The 20,825-nt window shown below is 44.1% G+C and overlaps 1 long non-coding RNA gene across 3 annotated transcripts in view; it reads left to right on the forward strand.

The window, feature by feature from the left end:
• Positions 1-20,825, forward strand: part of LOC125965177 (uncharacterized) — a 1,265,679-nt gene that overhangs the window by 469,326 nt on the left and 775,528 nt on the right. The window contains exon 1 of one of the 3 annotated variants that reach the window (XR_007478763.1): positions 17,627-17,709. The exons of the other annotated variants lie outside the window; for them this stretch is intronic. This is a non-coding gene — a long non-coding RNA (uncharacterized LOC125965177). Of the gene's footprint in view, positions 1-17,626; positions 17,710-20,825 lie in introns of those variants that run through there. 3 annotated transcript variants of the gene reach the window in all.

Raw genomic sequence — 20,825 nt, forward strand, 5'->3', positions numbered from 1 at the left:
CAGGAAACACCATACACTTCTACCGAGTGGCTGTTGGTAATTTACATCCTGCCTATCAGCATAAGAAGGCTCCCAGTTCTCCATGACCTGTCCTGCCTTTCTGGATTTTACACTTTTTTCAGATGGCCCTTTTGACCGGGGGAATTGAGACTTCATTGTAGTGCGGATTTCCTTTGTAAGCTTGCTTGGTTGGCCTAAAAGCACGTTTGCGTTTTTTCCTGAATATATTCAGGAACAAACACATACGCCCTTTTTGGCCAAGTGCATCATTGTTGACGTTCTGCCTCTTTTCCTATGCTTTAAATGCAATTCCAGTCTACCTCCTGAAATCGGTTTCCTGCAATTCTGCCCCGCTTTCAAGTCCTCTTGGCAGCCTAACTTCAGTATATTTTTGGACGATAGCTATCATTTATAACTCTGCAGGTGTGTGAATTACAGTGCCCCTGAGCTCCTTTCTTCAACTCGCTTTCTTGTGAGCTGGCCGCAACACCGCAGGATTGCTTCAGCCCCTAATCTGGTTCCGGCACGGCACGCTGAGCCTTTGGTTAATTCCTCTTCCTGGTGGGAAATGAGAGTTAAATTTGCCCGTCCAGACACCTCCAGCTAGTCTCTCATTGGTTCTCCCTATTCCTGTTCATCTTCCGCAGAAATTGCAAACTGGGCCAAACAGGAGGTTAAAGGCACTGACTCTCCAAGTTGGGAGAGTGTTAGTAAAGCGTCTGGAATGTTGCACCCAAGTACCAGGGGACGAGAACTGAGACATATTGGAACACGTCTCCCGATCACACGGTTGATCATACTGTGGGTTCCACATGCATGTTTTAGCTGAAGGAAGAATCCCTTAAACCTGGAGAGTTGAGACCCGTGGAATGGGTACCATGCAATATGACTTCAAAGGGTCTTCATTTGATCACCGAACCTCTTCAATCCTATCACTGCTGTGTTTGTGCCCCTGTACACACGCTTGATTCTCTTTCAGAGACATAGCAATCCATAGGTTTTAGATACTTACTAGTCAGATACATTCTTAGGCGATTAATATGGGGTGTTGAGCCCATTTCGTTGAGCAAGGAGTAGCTCTTGTCTATTACATATTTGGCTTAAGGAACTTTATCTGTGCTCATTTCAATCTCTGGTTTTATGCAGCACCCCAACTCACCTTTCCCCTTAAGCAAGCATAAGTTGGTTTTCTATATTTGAGAGCCTGTTCTCTTTTGTAATCCAGTTCCTGTGTAGCCAAGTTTACATTCCGTGTATTAGTGATATCTTATGATGTTTCTTTTTCTGTGTGACTTATTTCAGTTAGAATCATCATACCTGAATCCACTCATTATGCTGCTACGGGCCTGATGACATAGATTTCATTGCTGAGTGATATTGCATTGTACGTAAGTACCACAACTTCTTTATCCATTTTTCACTTTCTGCGATATTGAACTTGTCCCGTAAACGAGTTTCTTGTAAACAGAGCCGTCCCAAACTTTGGGGTGGCTGTGTCTTTTTGATTTTAATTTTCCTAAGCTATAGGACCATAAGTGGAAGTGCCCTAGGATCTGTTGCTTTGTTTTTTAGATGTTTCAGGAAACACCATACACTTCTCCCCAGTGGCTGTTGGCAATTTACATACCGCCCATCAGCATAACAAGGCTCCCAGTTCTCCATGGCCTGTCCTGCCTTTCTGGATTTTACACTTTTTTCAGATGGCCCTGTTGACCGGGGGGAAGTTAGACTACATTGTAGGGCAGATTTCTTTTGCAAGCTTGCTTGGTTGGCCAAAAAGGGTGTATGCGTTTTTTCCGGAAAAATCTCATACACACTTTTTGGCCAACTGCATCATTGTCAACTTTCTGCCTCTTTTCCTATGCTTTAAATGCAATTCCAGTCTACCTCTTGCAATCGGTTTCCTGCAATTCTGCCCCGCTTTCAAGTCCTCTTGGCAGCCTTACTTCAGTATATTTTTGGACGATAGCTGTCATTTATAACTGTGCAGGTTTGTGAATTACAGTGCCCCTTAGCTCCTTTCTTCAACTCGCTTTCTTGTGAGCTGGCCGCAACACTGCAGGATTGCTTCAGGCCCTAATCTGGTTCCTTTACGGCACGCTGAGCCTTTGGTTAATTCCTCTTCCAGTTGGGAAATGAGAGTTAAATTTGCCCGTCCAGACACCTCCAGCTAGTCTCTCATTGGTCCTCCCTATTCCTGTTCATCTTCCGCAGAAATTGCAAACTGGGCCAAACAGGAGGTTAAAGGCACTGACTCTCCAAGTCGGGAGAGTGTTAGTAAAGCATCTGGAATGTTGCACCCGAGTACCAGGGGACGAGAACTGAGACATATTGGAACACGTCTCCTGATCACACGGTTGATCATACTCTGGGTTCCACATGCATGATTTAGCTGAAGGAAGAATCCCTTAAACCTGGAGAGTTGAGACCCGTGGAATGGGTACCATGCAATATGACTTCAAAGGGTCTTCATTTGCTCACCGAACCTCTCCAATCCTATCACTGCTGCGTTTATGCCCCTGTACACACGCTTGATTCTCTTTCAGAGACATAGCAATCCATAGGTTTTAAGATACTTACTAGTCAGGTACATTCTTAGGCGTTTAATATGGGGTGTTGAGTCCATTTCGTTGGGCAAGGAGTAGCTCTTGCCTATTACATATTTGGCTTAAGGAACTTTATCTGTGCTCATTTCAATCTCTGGTTTTATGCAGCACCCCAACTCACCTTTCCCCTTAAGCAAGCATAAGTTGGTTTTCTAAATTTGAGAGCCTGTTCTCTTTTGTAATCCAGTTCCTGTGTAGCCAAGTTTACATTCCGTGTATTAGTGATATCTTATGATGTTTCTTTTTCTGTGTGACTTATTTCAGTTAGAATCATCATACCTGAATCCACTCATTATGCTGCTACTGGGCTCATGACATAGATTTCATTGCTGAGTGATATTGCATTGTACATAAGTACCGCAACTTCTTTATCCATTTTTCGCTTTCTGCGATATTGAACTTGTACCGTAAACGAGGTTCTTGTAAACAGAGCCGTCCCAATCTTTGGGGTGGCTGTGTCTTTTTGATTTTAATTTCCCTAAGCTATAGGACCATAAGTGGAATTGTCCTAGGCTCTGTTGCTTTTTTTTTAGATGTTTCAGGAAACACCATACTCTTCTCCCGAGTGCCTGTTGGCCATTTACATCCTGCCCATCAGCATAACAAGGCTCCCAGTTCTCCATGGCCTGTCCTGCCTTTCTGGATTTTACGCTTTTTTCAGAAGGCCCTTTTGACCGGGGGGAAGTGAGACTTCATTGTAGTGCAGATTTCCTTTGCAAGCTTCCTTGGTTGGCCAAAAAGTGCGTATGCGTTTTTTCCTGAATATATTCAGGAAAAAACGCATACGCCCTTTTTGGCCAAGTGCATCATTGTGGACGTTCTATCTCTTTTCCTATGCTTTAAATGCAATTCTAGTCTACCTCCCGATATCGGTTTCCTGCAATTCTGCCCCACTTTCAAGTCCTCTTGGCAGGCTTACTTCAGTATATTTTTGGACGATAGCTGTCATTTTTAACTCTGCAGGTTTGTGAATTACAGTGCCCCTGAGCTCCTTTCTTCAACTCGCTTTCTTGTGAGCTGGCCGCAATACCGCAGGATTGCTTCAGGCCCTAATCTGTTTCTGGCACGGCACGCTGAGCCTTTGGTTAATTCCTTTTCCTGGTGGGAAATGAGAGTTGAATTTGCCCGTCCACACACCTCCAGCTAATCTCTCATTGGTCCACTGTATTCCTGTTCATCTTCCGCAGAAATTGCAAACTGGGCCAAACAGGAGGTTAAAGGCACTGACTCTCCAAGTCGGGAGAGTGTTAGTAAAGTGTCTGGAATGTTGCACCCGAGTACCAGGGGACGAGAACTGAGTCATATTTGAACCCGTCTCCCGATCACATGGTTGATCATACTCTGGGTGCCACATGCATGTTTTCGCTGAAGGAAGAATCCCTTAAACCTGGAGAGTTGAGACCCGTGGAAAGGGTACCATGCAATATGACTTCAAAGGGTCTTCATTTGCTCACTGAACCTCTGCAGTCCTATCACTGCTGTGTTTATGCCCCTGGACACACGCTTGATTCTCTTTCGGAGACATAGCAATCCATAGGTTTTAAGCTACTTACTAGTCAGGTACATTCTTAGTCGTTTAGTATGGTGTTTTGAGTCCATTTCGTTGAGCAAGGAGTAGCTCTTGTCTATTCCATATTTGGCTTAAGGAAATTTATCTGTGCTCATTTCAATCTCTGGTTTTATGCAGCACCCCAACTCACCTTCCCCCTTAAGCAAGCATGTTGGTTTTCTAAATTTGAGACCCTCTTCTGTTTTGTAATCCAGTTCCTGTGTAGCCAAGTTTACATTCCGTGTATTAGTGATATCTTACGATGTTTCTTTTTCTGTGTGACTTATTTCAGTTAGAATCATCATACGTGAATCCACTCATTATGCTGCTACGGGCCTCATGACATAGATTTCATTGCTGAGTGATATTGCATTGTACGTAAGTACCACAACTTCTTTATCCATTTTTCACTTTCTGCGATATTGAACTTGTACCGTAAACGAGGTTCTTGTAAACAGAGCCGTCCCAAACTTTGGGGTGGCTGTGTCTTTTTGATTTTAATTTCCCTAAGCTATAGGACCATAAGTGGAAGTGCCCTAGGCTCTGTTGCTTTGTTTTTTCGATGTTTCAGGAAACACCACACACTTCAATTGAGTGGCTGTTGGCAATTTACATCCCGCCCATCAGCATAACAAGTCTTCCAGTTCTCCATGGCCTGTCCTGCCTTTCTGGATTTTACACTTTTTTCAGATGGCCCTTTTGACCGGGGGGAAGTGAGACTTCATTGTAGTGCAGATTTCCTTTGCAAGCTTGCTTGGTTGGCCAAAAAGGGCGTATGCGTTTTTTCCTGAATATATTCAGGAAAAAACTCATACGCCCTTTTTGGCCAAGTGCATCATTGTCGATGTTCTGCCTCTTTTCCTATGCTTTAAATGCAATTCCAGTCTACCTCCTGAAATCAGTTTCCTGCAATTCTGCCTTGCCTTCAATGCCTCTTCATAGCCTTACCTCAATATATTTTTTGAAAATAGTTGGCCTTTATAACTCTGCAGGTTTTTGAATTGCAGTGGCCCTTAGCTCCATTTTTCAGCTCTTATTTTTGTGATCTTGCCTCATAACCACAGGATTCCTTCAGGCCCTATTCTTCTTCTGGGGCACCTTGCTGTGCCTTTGGTTTATTCTTCTTACTGATGTGAAATTAGAGTGACATGTGCCCATTGAAACTGCTACAGCTAGTTTCTCACTGGTTCCCCCATTCCCATTCATCCTCCGCACTAACTGCAGACTGTGCGATACCAGAACTTAAAGGCATTGACTCTCCATGTGGGTATATTGTTAGTAAAGCGGCTGGAATGTCGATCCGGAGTCCCAGGAGAGGAAAAATGAGGTGCGTTTTAGAAACCTTTCCCGATCATATGGTATACCTGTCGCTGGGTTTCCCAAGCATGGTTTAGCTGTAGGAAGATTCCCTTCAACCTGGAGTTTTGGGACCCTTGCAATGAGTAGCATGAAGTATTGCATTAAACTTTTGGCAGTTGCTCACCAAAGCTCACCAATCCTCTCAGCCCCAAGTGTGCAGCCTTATGTCTTATCCAGCTGTGGGTTTATATGTGGTCAATCCAGGTTGCATCACAGCCCCTGAGCAAATTTTGTAAGAATTTTTCTCTCTTTCATTGTTTCTGCATTTTGTTTTTAAAATTTATTTCTATAATGGGGTTTAGCTCATTTTCACTGCTGTGTTTGTGCCACTCTGCACACACTTGATTCCCTTATGGAGATATATCAATACATGGGTTTTAAGATTCTTATTACTCAGATATATTTCTCTGCGGTGTATAGGGTGTGTTGAGGCCAGTTCATTGAGCAAGGTGTAGATCTTGTCTAATATCTATTTGGTTTATTGAACGGTATCTGTGCTAATTTCAAACTCTGGTTTTATGCATCACCCCACCTCTCCTTTCCCCTTAAGCTGACATAAGTGTGTTTTCTAAATATGAGACACTGTTCTGTTCTGTAATTCATTTCTTGTGCAGCCATATTTACCCTCCCTCTATAAGTGATATCTTATGATATGTTTCTTTTTCTGTTTGACTTATTTCAAGTAGTATTATCGGACCTAAATCCACTCTTTATCCTTCTACTAGCCTTATTACATTGATTTCATGGTGAAGAGATATTCCATTGTACATAAGTACCACATCTTCTTTATCCATTGTTCTCTTTCCTGGGATATTTAAGGTGTACTGAAGTTGAGGTTCTTGTAAACAGAGTAGCCCTAAACTGTGGTGTTCTTGTGTCTTGTTGATTTTTAGACTTCCCTAGATATACTCCCATGATTGGAAGTGTCCTATGCTCTGTAGCTCTGTTTTTTAGATGATTTGGGAACCACCATACACTTCTCCAGAGTGGCTCTCGGCAGTTCACACACTGCCCTTCAGTGTATAAATGCTCCCTGTTCTCCATGGCCTGTCCTGCATTTCTGGTTTTTACAATTTTTTAGGATGGCCCTTTTGACCGGTGGGAAATGAGACTTCTTTGTTGTGCACATTTGCATTGCTTGCTTGCTTCGTTGCCCATAAAATGCGTATGCGTTTTTTCCTGGATATAATCAGGAAAACACGCATACACCCTTTTGGGCCAACTGCATCATTGTCGAAATTCTGTCGCTTTTCATGTGCTTTAAAGACGAGTCCAATCTATCTCTTGAAATCTGTTTCTTGCAATTCTGTCTTGCATTCAGATCCTCTTCTTTGCCTTACCTCAACATATTTTTGGACGTTAGTTTTCATTTATAACTCTGCAGGTTTGTGAATTGCAGTGACCCTGAGCTCCATTTTTTAAGTTGCTCTTTTGTGAGCTGGCCTCAAACCCGCAGGATTGCTTCAGGCCTTATTTTGGCTCCGGCGAGGCGGGCTGAGCCTTTTTTCAATTCTTATTCTTAATGGGAAATTAGAGTGATATGTGCCCTTCCAAACCCCTACAACTATTCTCTCATTGGTTCCCCCTCTTCCCGTTCATCCTCCTCACAATTTGCAAAATGTGTGAAACAGAAGTTGAAATGTGCTGATTCTCCAAGTGGGCAGATTCTAAGTAACGTGGCTGGAATGGTGAACAGGAGCACCAGGAGAGGATAAATGAGCTGCATTTTAGACACATCTCCCGATCACATGGTGTACAGTCCTCTGGGTTTTCCATGCATGTTTTAGCTGTAGGAAGATCCCTTGAACCTGCAGATTTGGGACCCATTGAATGGGTACCAGGTAGTATTACTTTAAAGGGTGTGCATTTCCTCACCCAACCTCACATTTCTCTTAGTGCAAACAGTTTCCAGCCTTATGTCTCATCCTGCTGTGGGTCTAGATGTGTTCAATCCATGTTGCATCACCGTCCCTGAGGAAAAGTTGTAAGAGGTTTTCTCTGTCTCTCTGTCGTTTATTTTTTTCAATTTATTACTATATTGGTTACAGCTGATTTTCAAAGCTCTGTTTCTTGCTGCTGTACATCCACTTGATTCACGTACAGAGAGACATCAGTAAATTCTTTTTCAGATTCTTACCAGTCGTATATATTCTTTTCCGGTGACTTGAGTGTGCTGAGTGCAGTTCTTTTAGCTACCGTGTAGGCCTTGTTGATTATCAGTTTGGTATTTGGAATGGTATCTTTGCTAATTTCAACCTCCTGGATGATGCCTCACCCCTCCGCACCTTTCCCGTTTAGCAGCCTTATGCGTGTTTTCTACATATTTGACTATGTTTTTGTTTTGTAATTTATTTCATGTGTAGCCATTTTGGATTCCACCTTTAAGTGATATCTTATGATATGTGTCTTTTTCTTTTTGAATTATGTCACTTAGAAAGATCATACGTAACTCCTCCGGAGTTGTTACAACTGGCCATAGTTCATTGATTTCCAGGCTGAATAATATTCCACTCTACCTAAGTACCACATCTCTATCCATTTTTTCCCTCCAGAGACATTTAAGTTATATCCTAGTCGAGGATCTTTTAAACAGAGAGGGGGTAAACATTGGGGTGCCTGTGTCCTCTCAATTTTTGTTTTTCCCAAGATATACGCCCATGAGTGCAAGTGCCCTATGCTCTGTAGCTCATTTTTTAGATGCTTTAGTAAACACAATACACTTCTCCAGAATGGCCGTTGGCAATATACATTTCCACTATAAGTCTCACAGGGCTCCCTCTTCTCCTTGCCCTGTCCTGCATTTCTGTTGTTTACGCTTTATGAGGATGGCTCTTCTGACTGATGCGAAGTGATATCTTTTGTAGTATTGACTTCCAGTGCCCACCTGTTTGCTTGGCTAAAAAAGTGTATGCCCTTTTCTTGAATATATACAGAAAAAAATGCATACACCCTTTTTGGCCAACTGCAATGTTGGCAATGTTCAGCTCCTTTTCTTGTGCTTAATGGCGAGTCCTTTCTACCTCCTCAAATCCCTTTCCTGCCATTCTCCCTTGCTTACAAGTCCTATTCTCTGACTTTCCTCAAGACATTTTTCAGTGATGGATATTTTCAACTCTGCAGTTTCGTGAATTTTACTGCCCCTGAGTTCCATTGTTCAACTTGTGTTTATGGGAACTGGCCACAAAGCAGCGGGATTTCCTCAAGCCCTATACTGTTTCCATGGGCAATCCTAGCCTTTGGTCAATTCGTCTTCCTGATTGGAAATTAGAGTGACATGTGCCTGTCTGAACACCTAGGACTTGTCTCTCATTGTTCCTCATCCTTCCGCTTCATCCTCTGGACAAATTCCAAACTGTACACAACAGGATGTTGACAGTGCTGACATCTCCAAGTGGGGAGACTGTTAGTAAAGACGCTGGAGGGGTGAACCCGAGCACCAGGAGATGAGGAGATGAGATGCCTTTTCCAAACTCTTCCCGATCAGATGGTATACCATCCTCTGGGTGTGACAGACATGTTTTAGCAGTAGGAAGAGTCCCATTCATGTAAGGAGAACACCAGGGCTTTTTCAAAATCAGTGTCTCCCCGAAACCCAAACTGGGGAATTTTTTAAGCTACGGCTACACATATGTTCATTAAGGGTCTTGGGAAGTAGGCAGAGTCCAAACTTTAGATGATTGAAGTCTTCAGGGTCAGAAGCACTCACCACCAGCTTCCCTTAGGTTACACTTTAACTGTCATTGATAGATGATGTCAATAAAAATATCTATTCTTTTTCAGATTATTTCCCCTTATAGGTTATTGCAAAATGTTGAGTGTAGTTCCCTGTGCTATACAGTAGTTCCTTGTTGATGATCTATTTTATACATGGCAGTGTGTATGTGTTAATCCCAAACTGTTAATTTATCCCTCCTCCCACCTTTCCCCTTTGGTAATAATAAATTATAAGATTTTATACTTCTCAGAAATGGGGGAGCTGAAAGAGAGGTATCATTTTCAATGGAAAAGCATTTAAAACAAGATTGAAGCTTTAACCAAGATTATTAGATGTACATCCTTGGAAAGAAATCACTTCATTTCTCTAATATTGACCTGACAAATAAGACAAACCTTTTCACTGAACTTGCTTATAATAAAGTGATGGAAATATCAAATGGAAATTTTAGAAACATCTTATTTTACCCGAGCCTTATACACTGTTCTATGTTAACTACAGTTTGGCTCACTCATCTGTTCATTGAGGTTACAATAGTCTCAATTTCTGTTACTGATCCTCCAGAGTGGACCCCAACAAGTGTCCCCCTGCCCAGTGTCATTGGGGCCAACAGATCGAGACTGAGTTTGGTTCACAAGCAAAGGAAACTTTATATTTTGATCAGAGAATGGAGAGGTGAGAGCATGCACTACCCCGTGGGCTGTGGGCTGGGCTGCTGTGTAGAGATCCTGTCAGAGTCAGTGGGAGGGAGGGGGCGGAGCTCTCGAGGGCCGGGTTGGCTGCAGCTCAGGCTCTATATCGCGGAGTCTGCACTGGGCCCCAGGAGCTGAGGTGTCATCCCAGCCATTCTGCACTAGGAAATCTGGTCTGAAGTGCTGGGTGTGGAACCTCTGCATGCGGGACCCTAGGAGCACATGAAATTACACAAAGCACAAAGGATAAAAACGGTTAGACTTGACTTTATTGCCCAGATTCTATTTTTATCTCCCAGGGATTTTTAATGGGCTTTGCTGGGGACAAACCCCTCCTCTGCCTTTTGTCCCGTTCCTCATTCTTGGAGTGCTGAGGGTGCAGACCCTTCTTCTGTAACTGCTGAGTGCTGAGTTGGGAGCCCTCATACCCGGGGGCGAGGGTCAGAGCTTCTCCCCAGCAGCCTCCAGGTGACGTTGATTGTCCCCAGGCCCCCTGCCTCCCTGCTCGTCCACCTGAGCACCAGCATTGGAAGTGTTATAGATTCTAATGACCTTTAAGGGTCCAGGAAAGAGATGTGCAGAGACGCTGTGGGGGCCGGTTTCACCCCGCCCCACATTTGTTCGGCCACCTTAGGCGACCGTTTCTGCCAGCCTAGATGCTCTGATCAGTAGTCTGCGCTTTCTTCAATTAGGCCCCTGAATTAACGTACAAACAGCACCAGGTGTCAGAGCCCTGCCCGCTCAACTCCCAGACAGTCCAGGGTCAGTGGTGATCAAGGACCATGATGGCCACTGAGTCAACAGCCTTTTGAAGTAAACAGGAGTCCAGCCAGTCTCATTGGCCACCATCATCACGGTGTCTGTAGGCTTTTCTATGGTGACAGTGTGATATACGGTTCCCCCGCCAAGATTATTAACTCCCCTCTGGGTGCAGTAAGTCCTGCAAGCAGTAGTCTACTCTTTTGGGACACACTCTTGTTGTTTTATGAGAGAAACTCCAGGTCAAGTGATGTTCACATGAGTCGTCATGGTGCCCTGTTGCCCCCGGTTATCTCTCTGGATGTTGGAGTTGGAAGGCCTCCTCACTCGAGGTTGGTGTGCCCACAGAGCGAACCCTGCAACTTCAGAGCATGGTTGGTGGTTAGGATCACCATGTGGGGTCCTTTTCCCTTAGGAGGGAGGTGGCCTTTTGGGCTGCTGATTTCCAGGTTTTTAGATACCGCCAGTATCTTGGCCAGATGTGGCAGTGGGCCAAGCCCCTTGGTGCCCGTAGTTTATCCTACCTGGATGGCATTCTTGCATTGTTCCATTTCAAGTGGTCCCAGTTTTTGCACTAATTCTCCAATGGCGATTCACCTTTCACTGGGAATGTAAAGGTCAAAGGGTTTAGCTAAATTAGGGAGTTCCAGGGCAAGGGTCTGAATTGACTGCTCTTTCCATTCTTGAAAGGCCACTTCTGGATTCTATTCAAAAGGATCATCATCTTTTCCTTTCAGTGTTTCATATAGAGGCCCAGCTAGTGGACTGTAGTTAGGGATCCAGAAGCAGCAAACCCTGGCCTCCCCAGGAACCCCTAAGCTGTCTTCTAGTTTTAGAAAGGGGTAAGGCTGAAAATGGTTTCTTTCCTTTCCTGGGATGGGCTTCTCCGACCTTCTGTGAGAATGAAGCCCAGGCAGGTCACTGCAGTCTGTGATATTTGAGCTTTTTCTTGGACAACTTCTATCCTTTACTGGCTTGGTAGTTCAGAGGCCTCCTTAGTAGGGCTGGCGATCAGAATGTCGTCTGCGTACTGAAGAAGGGTTTCCTTTTCCAGAGGTAGAACTTTTAGGTCTTTAGCTAAGCTTTCCCCAAAGATGGTGTGGGAATTTTTGCACCCTTGGGGCAAGACGGCCCGGAAGTATTGTTTTAGTTGTATGTTGAGTCCTGCCACTCACAAGCCAAAATTACTTGTGACTCTGGGACTAATGGAATACAAAAGAAGGCATCATTGAAGACTAATACAGAATACCATGTCCTGGTGGTTGGTAGAATGACCAGCAGGGTGTAGGAATTAGGAGCAGCTGGAGGTATATCCTCGGTGGCTTCACTGACTGTTCTGACATCCTTTACCAGGTCCCCAGCAGCCCATGGGGCTCTCGTGGTCAGACCAATCCCAGAATATGGAGCTCACCTGGGCAGGTACCCCACCTCCACCCCAGCCCACGGGGCTCTCATGGTCAGGCCCCTCCCAGGATACAGAGCTACCCTTGCAGGTACCGTGGCAGGGCTGGGCACACAGGAACCGTGCACATAGCCCTCATTGCAGAGCACCCCCAGCTCACCTGTCGCTCAGAGCTGACACAGAGCACCTCAGAACAGGACTTGAACTAACAAACAGCAGCTGCAACAGGTCTGTAACACTGGGCATCACTCTGTGTGGCCTCCCTCCACCTGGTCTTCCAGAGACTTCCACTGCACCCGGGGCACCAGGCCTCTGTCTCCAACCACCACCCACCCCTTCTCTCCCTGACTCCTGGGTTCCTCTCATTAGGAGAGGGTTTTCTTGAAGTTGTCTCCCACTCATGGGCCAGATAAAATGATTAGAAAACAAGCCAAAGCTGCAGCCCCTTGTCTATCCTGACTCTCAGGAGCCCACACCTGTTCCTTGGACCTGGCCGGTTCAGCAAGTTCCATTTTCTGCAACTGTGAGCCCCTGAGGGGTGATGATTGGCTGACCTGGGCAACCTTACCGTGCCGGCCAGCCCTCCCCAGGTGTGCCTGGGTTGAGATCAATATAAATACCACTCCAGGCAGCAAGAGCCCCTGCAGCCGTGCCTGACGCCATTTTCTCTGCCCTATCAGCAGTCTCGGGGCTGGGCTGGTGGGAGGGAGTGAGAGGCCACGGCTTTGTGGGTGGCCCAGTGTGAGTGGGGCTCTGCTGGACTTTCTGCAGCAGTTGCCAGGCTGCCACCTGCTAAAGAAGAGGATGTGTCACCCATACCTGCTGCTGGAATTTCTCCCTGGGCAGAGGTGAGGAAGGAAAAAAGCAGTGGGGGCAGGGACAGGACGGGTATCTCAGGCAAGGAAATGGAAATCTTCCAGAAGAGCACCAAGGGCCAGGACCATCCTGGCTGGCCTGCAGGCACCAAGTCGGCCGGCATGCTGTCACTCGTGTGGCTCTATGGCCCTTCCTCTAGGCTTTCAAGTCCTTGTATATATTCAGGTGTTTTACCTGGGACGGGTGGGAATAGTTCAACAGCAACTGGCCTGGGGCTCAGCTCACGTTTACTCACAGATGCCTCGGCACGGTGCCCCAGCTTTGCAATGAGGATGCTTGTTGCGTGGGGGCTGCTGGCTGAATGGGAGACGATTCCCCACCACTGACCAACTTCAGAATTGTTAACAACTGGAGCAAGTGCCCTGATACGGTTTTCCTCTGTGGAGCTGGTGGGTTCTGTGTTTTTTTTCTCTTTTTCGTTTTTGGTTCAAGGTAGATTTTATTCCTCTTTTTTGTATTTACAGATATAAGCATGGAAATAATTTATTCATATAAATACATGTATGTGAAGGGAATAATTGTTTTTTCTGTTTTATTTTTTAAATTTTATTTCTTTTTAATTTTGAATTTTATTTTATATTTTTATACAGCAGGTTCTTATTGGTTATCTATTTTATACATATAAATGTATACATGCCAATCCCAGTCTCTCAACTCCTCCCACCACCACCACCCCAACAGCTTTCCCCCCTTGTTGTCCATACGTTTGTTGTCTACATGTGTTGCTCTATTTATGCCTTGCAAAATGGTTAACCTGTACAGTTTTTCTAGGTTCCACATATATGCATGAATATACAAGATTTGTTTTTCTCTTTCTGACTTACTTCACTCTGTATGACACTCTCTAGATCCATCGACGTGTCTACAAATGGCCTAATTTCATTCCTTTTCATGGCTTAGTAATATTCCATTTTATATATGTACCACAGCTTTATGCATTCGTCTGTCTGTGGGCATTTAGGTTGCTTCCATTACCTCGATATTGTAAAGAGTGATGCAATGAACATTGCGGTGAATGTCTCTTTTTGATTTATGGTTTTGTCTGGGTATATGTCCAGAACTGGGATTGCTGTATCATATGGTAATTCTACTGTTAGTTTCTTAAGAAACTCCATATTGTTCTCCATAGTGACTGTATCAATTTATATTCCCAACAATAGTGGAAGAGGGTTCCTTTTCTCCACACATTTCCAGCATTTTTTGTTTGTAGATTTTCTGATGATGCCCATTCTACCAGGTGTGAGGTGATACCTCATTGTTGAGTCCATTTTGTTGAGCAAGGGGTAGGTCTTGTCTATTACATATTTAGCTTATGGAACGGTATCTGTGCTAATTTCAAACTCTGCTTTTATGCAGCACCACAACTCACCTTCCCCCTTAAGCAAGCATAAGTTGGTTTTCTAAACATGAGACCCTGTTCTGTTTTGTAATTCAGTTCATGTGTAGCCAAGTTCACATTCCATGTATTAGTGATACCTTATGATGTTTCTTTTTCTGTGTGACTTATTTCAGTTAGAATCATCACACCTGAATCCACTCATTATGCTGCCACAGGCCTGATGACATAGATTTCATTGCTGAGTGATATTGCATTGTACGTAAGTACCACAACTTCTTTATCCATTTTTCGCCTTCTGCGATATTGAACGTGTACCGTAAACGAGGTTCTTGTAAACAGAGCCGTCCCAAACTTTGGGGTGGCTGTGTCTTTTTGATTTTAATTTCCCTAAGCTATAGGACCATAAGTGGAAGTGCCCTAGGCTCTGTTGTTTTGTTTTTTAGATGTTTCAGGAAACACCATACACTTCTCCCGAGTGGTTGTTGGCAATTTACATCCCGCCCATCAGCATAACAAGGCTCCCAGTTCTCCATGGCCTGTAGTGCCTTTCTGGATTGTACACTATTTTCAGATGGCCCTTTTGACCGGGGGGAAGTGAGACTTCATTGTAGTGCAGATTTCCTTTGGAAGCTTGCTTGGTTGGCCAAAAAGGGCGTATGCGTTTTTTCCTGAATATATTCAGGAAAAAACGCATACGCCCTTTTTGGCCAAGTGCATCATTGTCGACGTTCTGCCTCTTTTCCTATGCTTTAAATGCAATTCCAGTCTACCTCCTGAAATCGGTATCCTGCAATTCTGCCCTGCTTTCAAGTCCTCTTGGCAGCCTTACTTCAGTATATTTTTGGACGATAGCGATCATTTATAACTCTGCAGGTTTGTGAATTACAGTGCCCCTGAGCTCCTTTCTTCAACTTGCTTTCTTGTGAGCCGGTCGCAACAACGCAGGATTGCTTCAGGCCTTAATCTGGTTCCGGCACGGCACGCTGAGCTTTTGGATAATTCCTCTTCCTGGTGGGAAATGAGAGTTAAATTTGCCTGTCCAGACACCTCCAGCTAGTCTCTCATTGGTCCTCCCTATTCCTGTTCATCTTCCGCAGAAATTGCAAACTGGGCCAAACAGGAGGTTAAAGGAACTGACTCTCCAAGTCGGGAGATTGTTAGTAAAACGTCTGGAATGTTACACCCGAGTACCAGGGGACGAAAAGTGAGACATATTTGAACACGTCTCCCGATCACACGGTTGATCATACTCTGGGTTCCACAGGCATGTTTCAGCTGAAGGAAAATCCCTTAAACCTGGAGAGTTGAGACCCGTGGAATGGGTACCATGCAATATGACTTCAAAGGGTCTTCATTTGCTCACCGAACCTCTCCAGTCCTATCAGTGCTCCGTTTATGCCACTGTACACACGCTTGATTCTCTTTTGGAGACATAGCAATCCATAGGTTTTAAGATACTTACTAGTCAGGTACATTCTTAGCCGTTTAATATGGGGTGTTGAGTCCATTTCGTTGAACAAGGAGTAGCTCTTGTTTATTACATATTTGGCTTAAGGAACTTTATCTGTGCTCATTTCAATCTCTGGTTTTATGCAGCACCCCAACTCACCTTTCCCCTTAAGCAAGCATAAGTTGGTTTTCTACATTTGAGACACTGTTCTGTTTTGTAATTCAGTTTCTGTGTAGCCAAGTTTACATTCCATGTATTAGTGATATCTTATGATGTTTCTTTTTCTGTGTGACTTATTTCAGTTACAATCGTCATACCTGAATCCACTCACTATGCTGCTACAGGCCTGATGACATAGATTTCATTGCTGAGTGATATTGCATTGTACGTAAGTACCACAACTTCTTTATCCATTTTTCACTTTCTGCGATATTGAACTTGTACCATAAACGAGGTTCTTGTAAACAGAGCTGTCCCAAACTTTGGGGTGGCTGTGTCTTTTTGATTTTAATTTCCCTAAGCTATAGGTCCATAAGTGGAAGTGTCCTAGGCTCTGTTGCTTTGTTTTTTAGATGTTTCAGGAAACACCATACACTTCTCCCGAGTGGCTGTTGGCAATTTACATCCCACCCATCAGCATAACAAGGCTCCCAGTTCTCCATGGCCTGTCCTGCCTTTCTGGATTTTACACTTTTTTCAGATAGCCCTTTTGACCAGGGGAAAGTGAGACTTCCTTGTAGTGCACATTTCCTTTGCAAGCTTGCTTGGTTGGCCAAAAAGTGCGTATGCGTTTTTTCCTGAATATATTCAGGAAGAAACGCATATGCCCTTTTTGGCCAAGTGCATCATTGTGGACGTTCTGCCTCTTTTCTTATGCTTTAAATGCAATTCCAGTCTACCTCCTGAAATTGGTTTCTTGCAATTCTGCCCCGCTTTCAAGTCCTCTTGGCAGCCTTACTTCAGTATATTTTTGGACGATAGCTGTCATTTATAACTCTGCAGGTGTGTGAATTACAGTGCCCCTGTGCTCCTTTCTTCAACTCACTTTCTTGTGAGCTGGCCGCAACACCGCAGGATTGCTTCAGGCACTAATCTGGTTGCGGCACGGCACGCTGAGCCTTTGGTTAATTCCTCTTCCTGGTGGGAAATGAGAGTTAAATTTGCCCGTCCAGACACCTCCAGCTAGTCTCTCATTGGTTCTCCCTATTCCTGTTCATCTTCCACAGAAATTGCAAACTGGCCCAAACAGGAGGTTAAAGGCACTGACGCTCCAAGTTGGGAGAGTGTTAGTAAAGCGTCTGGAATGTTGCACCCGAGTACCAAGGGTCGAAAACTGAGACATATTTGAACACGTCTCCCGATCACACGGTTGATCATACTCTGGGTTCCACATGCATGTTTTAGCTGAAGGAAGAATCCCTTAAACCTGGAGAGTTGAAACCCGTGGAATGGGTACCATGCAATATGACTTCAAAGGGTCTTCATTTGCTCACCGAACCTCTCCAATCCTCTCACTGCTGCGTTTATGCCCCTGTACTCACGCTTGATTCTCTTTCAGAGACATAGCAATCCATAGGTTTTAAGAAACATACTAGTCAGGTACATTATTAGGCATTTAATATGGGGTTTTGAGTCCATTTCGTTGAGCAAGGAGTAGCTCTTGTCTATTATATTTGGCTTAAGGAACTTTATCTGTGCTCATTTCAATCTCTGGTTTTATGCAACAACTCAACTCACCTTTCCCCTTAAGCAAGCATAAGTTGGTTTTCTAAATTTGGGACCCTGTTCTGTTTTGTAATCCAGTTCCTGTGTAGCCAAGTTTACATTCCGTGTATTAGTGATATCTTATGATGTTTCGTTTTCTGTGTGACTTATTTCACTTAGAATCATCATACCTGAATCCACTCATTATGCTGCTACGGGCCTGATGACATAGATTTCATTGCTGAGTGATATTGCTTTGTACGTAAGTACCACAACTTCTTTATCCATTTTTCACTTTCTGTGATATTGAACTTGTACCGTAAACGAGGTTCTTGTAATAAGAGCCGTACCAAATTTTGGGGTGGCTCTGTCTTTTTTATTTTAATTTCCCTAAGCTATAGGACCATAAGTGGAAGTGCCCTAGGCTCTGTTGCTTTGTTTTTTAGATGTTTCAGGAAACACCATACACTTCTCCCGAGTGGCTGTTGGCAATTTACATCCCGCCCAGCAGCATAACAAGGCTCCCAGTTCTCCAACGCCTGTCCTGCCTTTCTGGATTTTACACTATTTTCAGATGGCCCTTTTGACCGCGGGGAAGAGAGACTTCATTATAGTGCAGATTTCCTTTGCAAGCTTGCTTGGTTGGCCAAAACGGGCGTATGCGTTTTTTCCTGAATATATTCAGGAAAAAACATATATGCCCTTTTTGGCCAAGTGCATCATTGTGGACGTTCTGCCTCTTTTCCTATTCTTTAAATGCAATTCCAGTCTACCTCCTGAAATCGGTTTCCTGCAATTCTGCCCCGCTTTCAAGTCCTCTTGGCAGGCTTACTTCAGTATATTTTTGGACGATAGCTGTCATTTATAACTCTGCAGGTGTGTGAATTACAGTGCCCCTGAGCTCCTTTCTTCAACTCGCTTTCTTGTGAGCTGGCCGCAACACCGGAGGATTGCTTCAGGCACTAATCTGGTTGTGGCGCAGCACGCTGAGCCTTTGGTTAATTCCTCTTCCTGGTGGGAAATGAGAGTTAAATTTGCCCGTCCAGAAACCTCCAGCTAGTCTCTCATTGGTTCTCCCTATTCCTGTTCATCTTCCGCAGAAATTGCAAACTGAGCCAAACAGGAGGTTAAAGGCACTGACTCTGCAAGTCTGGAGAGTGTTAGTAGAGCGTCTGGAATGTTGCACCCGAGTAGCAGGGGACGAAAACTGAGACATATTTGAACACGTCTCCGGATCACATGGTTGATCATACCCTGGGTTCCACAGGCATGTTTCAGCTGAAGGAAGAATCCCTTAAACCTGGAGAGTTGAGACCCGTGGAATGGGTACCATGCAATATGACTTCAAAGGGTCTTCATTTGCTCACCGAACCTCTCCAATCCTATCAATGCTCCGTTTATGCCACTCTACACACGCTTGATTCTCTTTTGGAGACATAGCAATCCATAGGTTTTAAGATACTTACTAGACAGGTACATTCTTAGCCCTTTAATATGGGGTGTTGAGTCCATTTCGTTGAACAAGGAGTAGCTCTTGTTTATTACATATTTGGCTTAAGGAACTTTATCTGTGCTCATTTCAATCTCTGGTTTTATGCAGCACCCCAACTCACCTTTCCCCTTAAGCAAGCATAAGTTGGTTTTCTACATTTGAGACACTGTTCTGTTTTGTAATTCAGTTTCTGTGTAGCCAAGTTTACATTCCATGTATTAGTGATATCTTATGATGTTTCTTTTTCTGTGTGACTTATTTCAGTTACAATCGTCATACCTGAATCCACTCACTATGCTGCTACAGGCCTGATGACATAGATTTCATTGCTGAGTGATATTGCATTGTATATAAGTACCACAACTTCTTTATCCATTTTTCACTTTCTGCGATATTGAACTTGTACCATAAACGAGGTTCTTGTAAACAGAGCTGTCCCAAACTTTGGGGTGGCTGTGTCTTTTTGATTTTAATTTCCCTAAGCTATAGGTCCATAAGTGGAAGTGCCCTAGGCTCTGTTGTTTTGTTTTTTAGATGTTTCAGGAAACACCATACACTTCTCCCGAGTGGCTGTTGGCAATTTACATTCCACCCATCAGCATAACAAGGCTCCCAGTTCTCCATGGCCTGTCCTGCCTTTCTGGATTTTACACTTTTTTCAGATAGCCCTTTTGACCAGGGGAAAGTGAGACTTCCTTGAAGTGCACATTTCCTTTGCAAGCTTGCTTGGTTGGCCAAAAAGTGCGTATGCGTTTTTTCCTGAATATATTCAGGAAAAAACGCATATGCCCTTTTTGGCCAAGTGCATCATTGTGGACGTTCTGCCTCTTTTCTTATGCTTTAAATGCAATTCCAGTCTACCTCCTGAAATTGGTTTCCTGCAATTCTGCCCCGCTTTCAAGTCCTCTTGGCAGCCTTACTTCAGTATATTTTTGGACGATAGCTGTCATTTATAACTCTGCAGGTGTGTGAATTACAGTGCCCCTGTGCTCCTTTCTTCAACTCACTTTCTTGTGAGCTGGCCGCAACACCGCAGGATTGCTTCAGGCACTAATCTGGTTGCGGCACGGCACGCTGAGCCTTTGGTTAATTCCTCTTCCTGGTGGGAAATGAGAGTTAAATTTGCCCGTCCAGACACCTCCAGCTAGTCTCTCATTGGTTCTCCCTATTCCTGTTCATCTTCCACAGAAATTGCAAACTGGCCCAAACAGGAGGTTAAAGGCACTGACGCTCCAAGTTGGGAGAGTGTTAGTAAAGCGTCTGGAATGTTGCACCCGAGTACCAAGGGTCGAAAACTGAGACATATTTGAACACGTCTCCCAATCACACGGTTGATCATACTCTGGGTTCCACAGGCATGTTTTAGCTGAAGGAAGAATCCCATAAACCTGGAGAGTTGAAACCCGTGGAATGGGTACCATGCAATATGACTTCAAAGGGTCTTCATTTGCTCACCGAACCTCTCCAATCCTCTCACTGCTGCGTTTATGCCCCTGTACTCACGCTTGATTCTCTTTCAGAGACATAGCAATCCATAGGTTTTAAGATACATACTAGTCAGGTACATTATTAGGCATTTAATATGGGGTTTTGAGTCCATTTCGTTGAGCAAGGAGTAGCTCTTGTCTATTATATTTGGCTTAAGGAACTTTATCTGTGCTCATTTCAATCTCTGGTTTTATGCAACAACCCAACTCACCTTTCCCCTTAAGCAAGCATAAGTTGGTTTTCTAAATTTGGGACCCTGTTCTGTTTTGTAATCCAGTTCCTGTGTAGCCAAGTTTACATTCCGTGTATTAGTGATATCTTATGATGTTTCTTTTTCTGTGTGACTTATTTCACTTAGAATCATCATACCTGAATCCACTCATTATGCTGCTAC

This window comes from Orcinus orca, chromosome 8, assembly GCF_937001465.1.
Source record: "Orcinus orca chromosome 8, mOrcOrc1.1, whole genome shotgun sequence".
NCBI classification, from domain to species: domain Eukaryota; kingdom Metazoa; phylum Chordata; class Mammalia; order Artiodactyla; family Delphinidae; genus Orcinus; species Orcinus orca.